The following is a 7,148-nucleotide window of genomic DNA, read 5'->3' as shown; positions in this document are numbered from 1 at the left end:
TGGTGGCCTTGGTGACGATGGTGACGGTGAGGCGGACCGCAGTGCTGACGACTTCTCGGAAACCCTGTAAGAGATGCATCGATGTTTTCCTCCTTTCACAGACAAAGCCGCGGAGGCTCCAAGTGTGGACTAGACTTAATGAAGGGCACCCAGGAGGGAAACGATGGAGCGGATGCCCACGTGCATCTTCATAGCTGTGTTTTGATAATCTGTGGAACCCCGGGGCTGAGGCACGGTTCTTGGGTTAGGGCCACATTCAGTTCTCCACAATTCTACCCTCGAAATCAGAATCTCTGCTTGCACTTCTAACAGGCACAACGGCAGAAATCCATCTAGGGCTTTATTACCCACGTGCCCCTCTCCACCTGCCAGCCTCCCGTGAAAGCAGATTGTGGCCGTGGGGCCAGTTCTGATCAGCAGAATTTAAGAGTCACCGTGCCCTCTTCATCTATTCCCGGCCACAGCGAACTCGGGGTCCGCTTCGCGCAGTTACCGGACTATCTCTGCACGAGGAACAAACCCTTGTTAGTTAAGAGAATTAGTGGATTTCTTGGTGGAAGCTTCTCACGTTAACTTCCTTGACTAATATTAATTCAGGGCTAATTTCTCCAACTTCCGTCATCCATTGCAAAGCCCAGGCCTTCATGGTGGCATTTTAATAATTATAGGTATTGAATCATAATACAGTTATATTATTATTATTTTTTTCTTATGATTCTTAGCCTGCTTGGCCCCTGGAGGAACAACTCAGTTTTGTTCCATATTAAAAACTGACTTTCGGAAGGAGGCAGGTCTTACACTCAGGGTCACCAAGGCTACTAAAGCTAAGAAAGCAGACAGCTCCTATTGGGGTCTTGATTTGCAAATCACACAATACATTAAGTCAAGAGGCTTCCAAAATAGGAGGATAAAGGCTTCAAACATCAAATCAGAAAGTGAAAATACAAAGACAGTGGTCACCACGTGGTTCCTGAGAAACAGCGGGCAAAGCCCAAAGTGAGGGCAGCCCTCTCCCGGCATCCTTTGCCCACTCTTTCTGCCTTTCCTACAAAGAACCTTCCATGCCCCATAAAGCTGCTCAAAAAAATGCAGCTGAATCATATCAACTACTGGAAATTACAAACAGAATTTCATGAATATTACACTCCTTTCATGCAAAGAACCTGGAGAAGTTTTTACAAATAATTTAATTCAATTAATCCTTGAGTATTGAATTTCAGATGCTTGAATCTATAATTGAATCTTTTTAAGGAGGAGAAATCTATTACATGCACAAATACACTGACTCAAACCTTTATGGTCATAAAGAACCTTCTGGAAAAGGGGTGCTTGGCTGGAAGCTAGGTCACTCTTGACTTCACCTTCTCCTCATCAGTATCCTGCCGCAGCCCCTGCCCTTCACTCATCTCAGCAACCCTCCACGCTGCCCACAACTGGTGCCCCCACAGTCCCTGCAAAGCGGCTTCCCCAGTCCCTGCGTTTAAGACACGGCCGCCTTCCAACTCCTGGACCTGACCCTCATTGGCTCAGACCCAGTGATGTACTCATCTCTGAGCCAATCATGGTGGGCAAGGGGAGGGGCTAGCTGAGGGGCTTAGACCATTCCGGATCCACGCCTGGAGTGCGCATGGGCTTTCCCAGAAGTCGGTGCAGTCACAGACGGACAGGGAGCTAGAGACCTGCCGTGCCAACCCGCCAACGTTCCTCTGCCGCAGTCGATTCTGGATCATCCTGATGTCCCTGGAAACTGAGGCTCTTGAATCTATGACACTTTACAACTAGACTCTGAGGCCCTGACCTGGGACGTCCCCAGCAAGGGAGAGTCCCGCAGGTTCGTGAGCTGGGCCCCCGCTTTGGGCCACGGGTCTGCTTGTGGCCTTGGGCCTGGCACTGGGCTCTGCTAACACGGAAGTTTCCAGGCCCACCTCCTGCTAAACGGAGCGCTGAGTGCTAGGAGTTGATTGCGCTGGGCTGAAAGCATTCCACCTGTGAGTTCGTCTGCTCCGGGTTTGTCTGGATCAGGGGCGAGCCGCTCCCGTCTAATTATCTTTGTTCTACTCCCAGCCCGCTGGGAGCTCAAGAGTGCTTCCATAAGGGGACACTGTCAACCCAGAGGAACTGGTTGACAGGCCAGGCCAGGGGGGAGAGCGGCGGCCTGGCCCAGGGTGAGTGCCCTGGGCGCAGGGTTCAGTCTGCTTCTGGATGTTTCCTCCCCCCACCCCGCCCATCCAGAGCCCTTTGTTGTTTGGATTGAACTGAGGTCATTAGCTTTTTGGCATCGGAACAGTATTTCAGAGGGGGTCCGTGTGGGTCTATGAACCAGGTGGTTCTCTGTGGGGGGTGTCCTGTGCCCTGCAGAGGTTCAGCAGCACCCCAGCATCCACCCTGCCTGTGCCCGCACACCCACCCCCTGGTTGTAACAACCAGAAGTGTCTGTAGACATTGCCTGGTGTCCCTGGAGGCATAGCCGCTCCCGTTGGAACCACTGACCTGTGAACAGGCTGGTAAAAACAGCCCTGGACAGGCACCTGCGTGGCTCAGTCAGTTAAGCCTCTCTGACTTCAGCTCAGGTCATGATTTCAGTTTGTGAGTTCGAGGCCCAAGTCAGGCTCTGTGCTGACAGCTCAGAGCTTGGAGCCTGCTTTGGATTCTGTGTCTCCCTCACTCTTTGACCCTCCCCTGCTCGCTCGCTCTCTCTCTCTCTCTCTCTCTCTCTCAAAAATAAACATTTAAAAGCAAAAAAATTTTTTTTTAATTTAAAAATTAAAGAACAAAAACAAAAAAAAAAACCCTGGAGCTCTCAGTAGATACCAACTGAAAACTTCGCCAAACTGGGTTTTTCCCCCAGAGACTGGTGAGTGTGGACCGTTGGAGGTGGCTCATTAATGTAACGTGAATAACCCTAACAACAAAATCATTCTCCTTTCTTTCCCCTCAGGTCACCGGTTAGTTAACACGGACACTGCAGTGTCTGGAAAGGGAACAGTGGCCCCAACGATATGGTTCTGAGAACCTAGGACCTGCTCACCGCCCTGTGCCCAGTGGGGGCCTCCTTCGTGGGTTCAGATTCATGTGTGGATTTTTATGTCTCCAACCGCATGACATAGCAGCCTTGGGAAATTTCCTCTTGGTTAAAGCAGAGACCCTGGTAACACCACCCCACCAGGTAAGCGTGCTCATTTGGGATCCAGGGGGCCCGACCGAACGTCTCAAGGCACAAACTATAGAATGAAGCTCCTGGTCTTAAAATAGGGCATATTGGGACCTCAGAGGGCCAGCTGGGCACGGTGAACCCACCCAGCGCGGCTGCCCAGGGAGCCCACGGCCCAAACATCTGACAGGTCCCCTTGAGAACTTCCCCGGACCCAGCTCCTTCCCGGTCTGGCCACCTTCACCCCTACTCCCAGCTCTAAACAGAATCACTGACACCCATCACTCACTGCTTACCCAGCAAGGTCCCGAATGACTTTTGGCAGTTTCCAAAAATCTAATCCAATGCCAGAAAGATACTATGTAACCTATGCACTATGTGTCCTTATATTTTAAAGGATCTGCCACGGGATAGTGACAGACATTTTTGTGTGTGTTTATTTATTTATTTTTGAGAGCGAGAGGGAGAGACAGAATCCCAAGCAGGCTCCACAGTGCCAGCGCAGAGCCCGACACGGGGCTCAAACCCACCAACCGTGAGATCGTGACCCGAGCCGAAATCCAGAGTCGGACGCTTAACCGACCCAGGCGCCCCTGTAACAGACATTTTTAAAAAGAATTGTAGAAACATATTAAGGAAAAATGCAGCATGTTATAACTGCAAAACATTAATCATACAAAAATGTGTTTGAACGTAATGAAAAAATATCTCTTCGGTGGATAAGACAAACTAACAAAGGTAACTTCTCTAAAGCATAACGCACATTAGTACACACACAAGGGTTTTTTCTATTTATAGGTTCGTTTCTCAGGTCATATAATTTAGGTGGCTTACTATTCTGCTTGGCTGTAAGTGACAGACAGCAGCCCCCCCCCCCCATGTAAACAGTGGGCTGCGTTTATTTTCCTCTCCCGTAAAAATGTGCTGACCCAGGCCCTCGTGGCTGCCGGTGTGAGGGTCTAGGCTCCTCCCAACACGCGCTGCACGGTGGGTAAAGCTCTACACGTACATTCCAGAACTCGGTTACCTGGTCGCATCCAGGTCAGGCGAGTCCAGGAGATGTTTGCATTTGAGGAAGCCATACTCTGGCTAAAACTCAGGGACTTTATTTCTTAGGAGAAGGAAGAAGGCACAGGGTTGTGGGCTGGGTAGCAGTCTCGGCCACCGCCCACCCTGCAGCCACCCACATATCGGCGCTCGCCCTTCTGCTGCACCCACGGCCCACCCCCACCGCACCCCCGGACACAGCGGCAAAGCCCCAGCCAGTCCCCGCATCTGCCTCAAAACGCAGGGTCCCAAGGATAAGGCGGAAAACCTCCCCACCAGAAACGGTTCGAAGCTACGAACCAGGCAGTCCCCGGCTCCCAGTCCACCCAGCATAAGGCGGGTGAGTGGGAAGGAGACGCCGGCACGAAAAACGCCCCTCTGGAGCGAAGACTGAGAAGCACAACCTCCCCCTGGTCCATCCACGTGCGCCAATCCGAGCAGGAGGAACAGCCAGGACGCCACGGCCCCCCGCCAGGGTCCTCGCGAGGTGCGTCTCTGCCGCCCCTGCCCCAAGTGGACGTCAGAGGGCGTGTCGTCCTGGGGTCTCTGTGGTGGTGGCTCCAGGGATTGCTCTGGGGCTGGACAGTCCCGGGCTCTTGCAGACCAGGCTGTGGTTTCTTTGGCAGAGTGTTTGTTCCAAAACGTGTGGACCTTGGATCCATCAGTTGCCCATCAGCTTTAGCCGTCAAGGCAGTTTCTAACCCTGAAGTGTCGGCCGTTTTCACTCACTGGCCTGCATGTGGCCCCCCCTGTCTCCTGGTGCGATGTCCTGGCCACCCCGAGCCTCCGGGGGCCACGGGCTTTGCTGCGAACTTCACACGTCAGTGGGACAGGGCTCGGTTTTCTTTTCTGCTAAGTGTGCTGCTTTGTGGAAAACCATCCCAGTTCCGGATGCCATGGGAGAGCCTAGCAGTTGCTTTTTCAACCCTGCAAGGCTCCAAATTACCAAGCTCTCGGTCACTTTCGGTGGCAGGCTGCAGGCAGGGAGCATCTCCATCATCACAGGGCATCCCCTCTTCCCACGCCTACACCGGCCGCTCTCTTGTAAAGCTTTGCTAAAGGCAGCAAGCAGCGGCTACCATGCTTCTGCGTCATGGCTCTCTCCTGTCATCCCTCCCTCGATCCGAGCTCAGAACACGGGCCGCTTTTCAAAAAACAGCAGGGGACAGCTGTTAGCAACTGCTTCATTTCTCCACGCTGTCGCCAGGCCTCTGGCCCACAGTGTTTGAGTCCCTGACACCTGCCAACATCCACGGAGTCGGTGCCACATGTCTCTGTTCTGCTACTCACAGCTCACCTCTCTTGGTCCTTTTTTTTTTTTCTATCAGTTAAGATTAGATTTGCCCGGAAAACCCAAAGGAGCAGTGGCTTCAATGGGACTTTTAAATCTCCCGCATTCTGAGTCCACGGTAAGGTGGTCCATGGACGGTCCAGTGGGACTCCATGGCGGCAGGAACTGACCCATCTTCTATCTTGCTGGCATGCCATATATCAGCACTAATGGTGATGCCCAGGATGGCTGCCTCAGCGCCAGCCATCAAATCCTCATTCCAACCCAGTAGAAGAAGAAGAGTGGGAACAGACAGACACATCTGCCCTCATCAGGGACACTTCCAGGAAGTTGCCTTCCGTTGGCCAGAACTTAGTCGCATGGTCATACCTGGCTCAAGGGAGGATGGAAGGGTCACTTCCATTCTGGATGGCAGAAAAGTCAAGTTTCTGTTGAGGAATGAGAGGTGATGGATTTGGGGGCAATTAGGCTCTGCTAATGTGGAAAAGTTCAGTATCAGTGTCTCTCCTATTCTAGCTCTAGAATTCTCTAGCCTCCTCCTTCTTCAGGACAGATTTATGCCTCTGACATGCACCTTGCAGAAGAGACAATGACCAGACAAGGTGTGCAGTCTTCTGCCCACGCATCATTCTTGAGGATGCTTTTGCTACACCTACTTCACGGGGACATAAAGTGAGGGTCTCCGGGCTACTGTTTCTGTTGGGGAGGTTTTAACAGCTAGGAGGGCTTCTGTGCTCAGTGAATCACAGAAGTGACCAAAACAAACACCTCCGATGAGAAGCACCCATAAAACCAACGAGACTATTAATGCAAATGGAAAACCAAAATTGATGAAATGCAAAATATTTAACTTCCCAGACTGCAGCTAGCCTTGGACTACTAAGTCATTTAGAGGCTAATGTTCTTAATAAAATCACATTTTCCCTGAAAATATTTACTATTTCTGTTTTTATTGCCTTCTTCATTGCTATTAATAAGATTTCGATTTAGTTCACGGATTTATGTAAATTCAGCATTTTCACCAAAACCTCCTGATGCCAGTGTTTCTAATAGAAACTTATTTAAAAAATTTTTTTAAATGTTTATTTATTTTTGAGAGAGACAGAGTTGGAGCCAGGGAGGGGCAGAGAGAGAGGGAGATGATATCTGAAGCAGTCTCCAGGCTCTAAGCTGTCAGCGCAGAGCCCGACATGGGGCTCGAACCCACGAACCATGACATCGTGACCTGAGCCGAAGTTAGGCGCTTGCCTGACTAAGCCAGCCAGGTGCCGCAGAAACTTTTTAAGTCATGTACACAGACTTGAGAAAAACCTTGTGGTGAGAACATCCATGAATCATGTCAGTCGGGGAAAGTGATCATACATAATACAGACCGGCATCCTAAAGGGAGGGGCTGTATGCCTCGTGTGTGTTACACAAACATCGTCTCTGCTGGACACCACGCCCCCAACGCTCGAGACCTATGAAAATGGTCAAGATCTGAAAAAATATTGCCTTCCAAACACACTAAGGGAGCAGCAAAATTAAAATTAATAAATGTCTAATTAAGCATCTACAAAATATAGTACTTTGTTCTCCTCATTAATTGTTAAATTCCGCATTCATGAATTTTTCATCGGTATTTTATTACTTTTGAAAACAATTAGTTGCAGAGTCTCT

General features: G+C 50.5%; 1 long non-coding RNA gene across 3 annotated transcripts; it reads left to right on the top strand.

The window, feature by feature from the left end:
* The first annotated feature begins 799 nt into the window (after positions 1 to 799).
* LOC131486033 (uncharacterized) lies at positions 800 to 6,422 on the top strand. Of its 3 annotated transcripts, XR_009249148.1 has the most exons (4): positions 800 to 1,835; positions 2,939 to 3,166; positions 4,268 to 4,685; positions 4,825 to 6,422. It is a non-coding gene; the product is annotated as an uncharacterized LOC131486033 (long non-coding RNA). The 3 variants fall into 3 exon arrangements; XR_009249146.1 differs by having other exon boundaries at positions 800 to 3,166; positions 4,443 to 4,685; XR_009249147.1 differs by having other exon boundaries at positions 800 to 3,166.
* Positions 6,423 to 7,148: the final 726 nt, after the last annotated feature.

The sequence above is a fragment of the Neofelis nebulosa genome, chromosome 9, assembly GCF_028018385.1.
Source record: "Neofelis nebulosa isolate mNeoNeb1 chromosome 9, mNeoNeb1.pri, whole genome shotgun sequence".
NCBI classification, from domain to species: Eukaryota; Metazoa; Chordata; class Mammalia; order Carnivora; family Felidae; genus Neofelis; species Neofelis nebulosa.
This window is presented reverse-complemented; position numbering and strand designations above follow the sequence as displayed.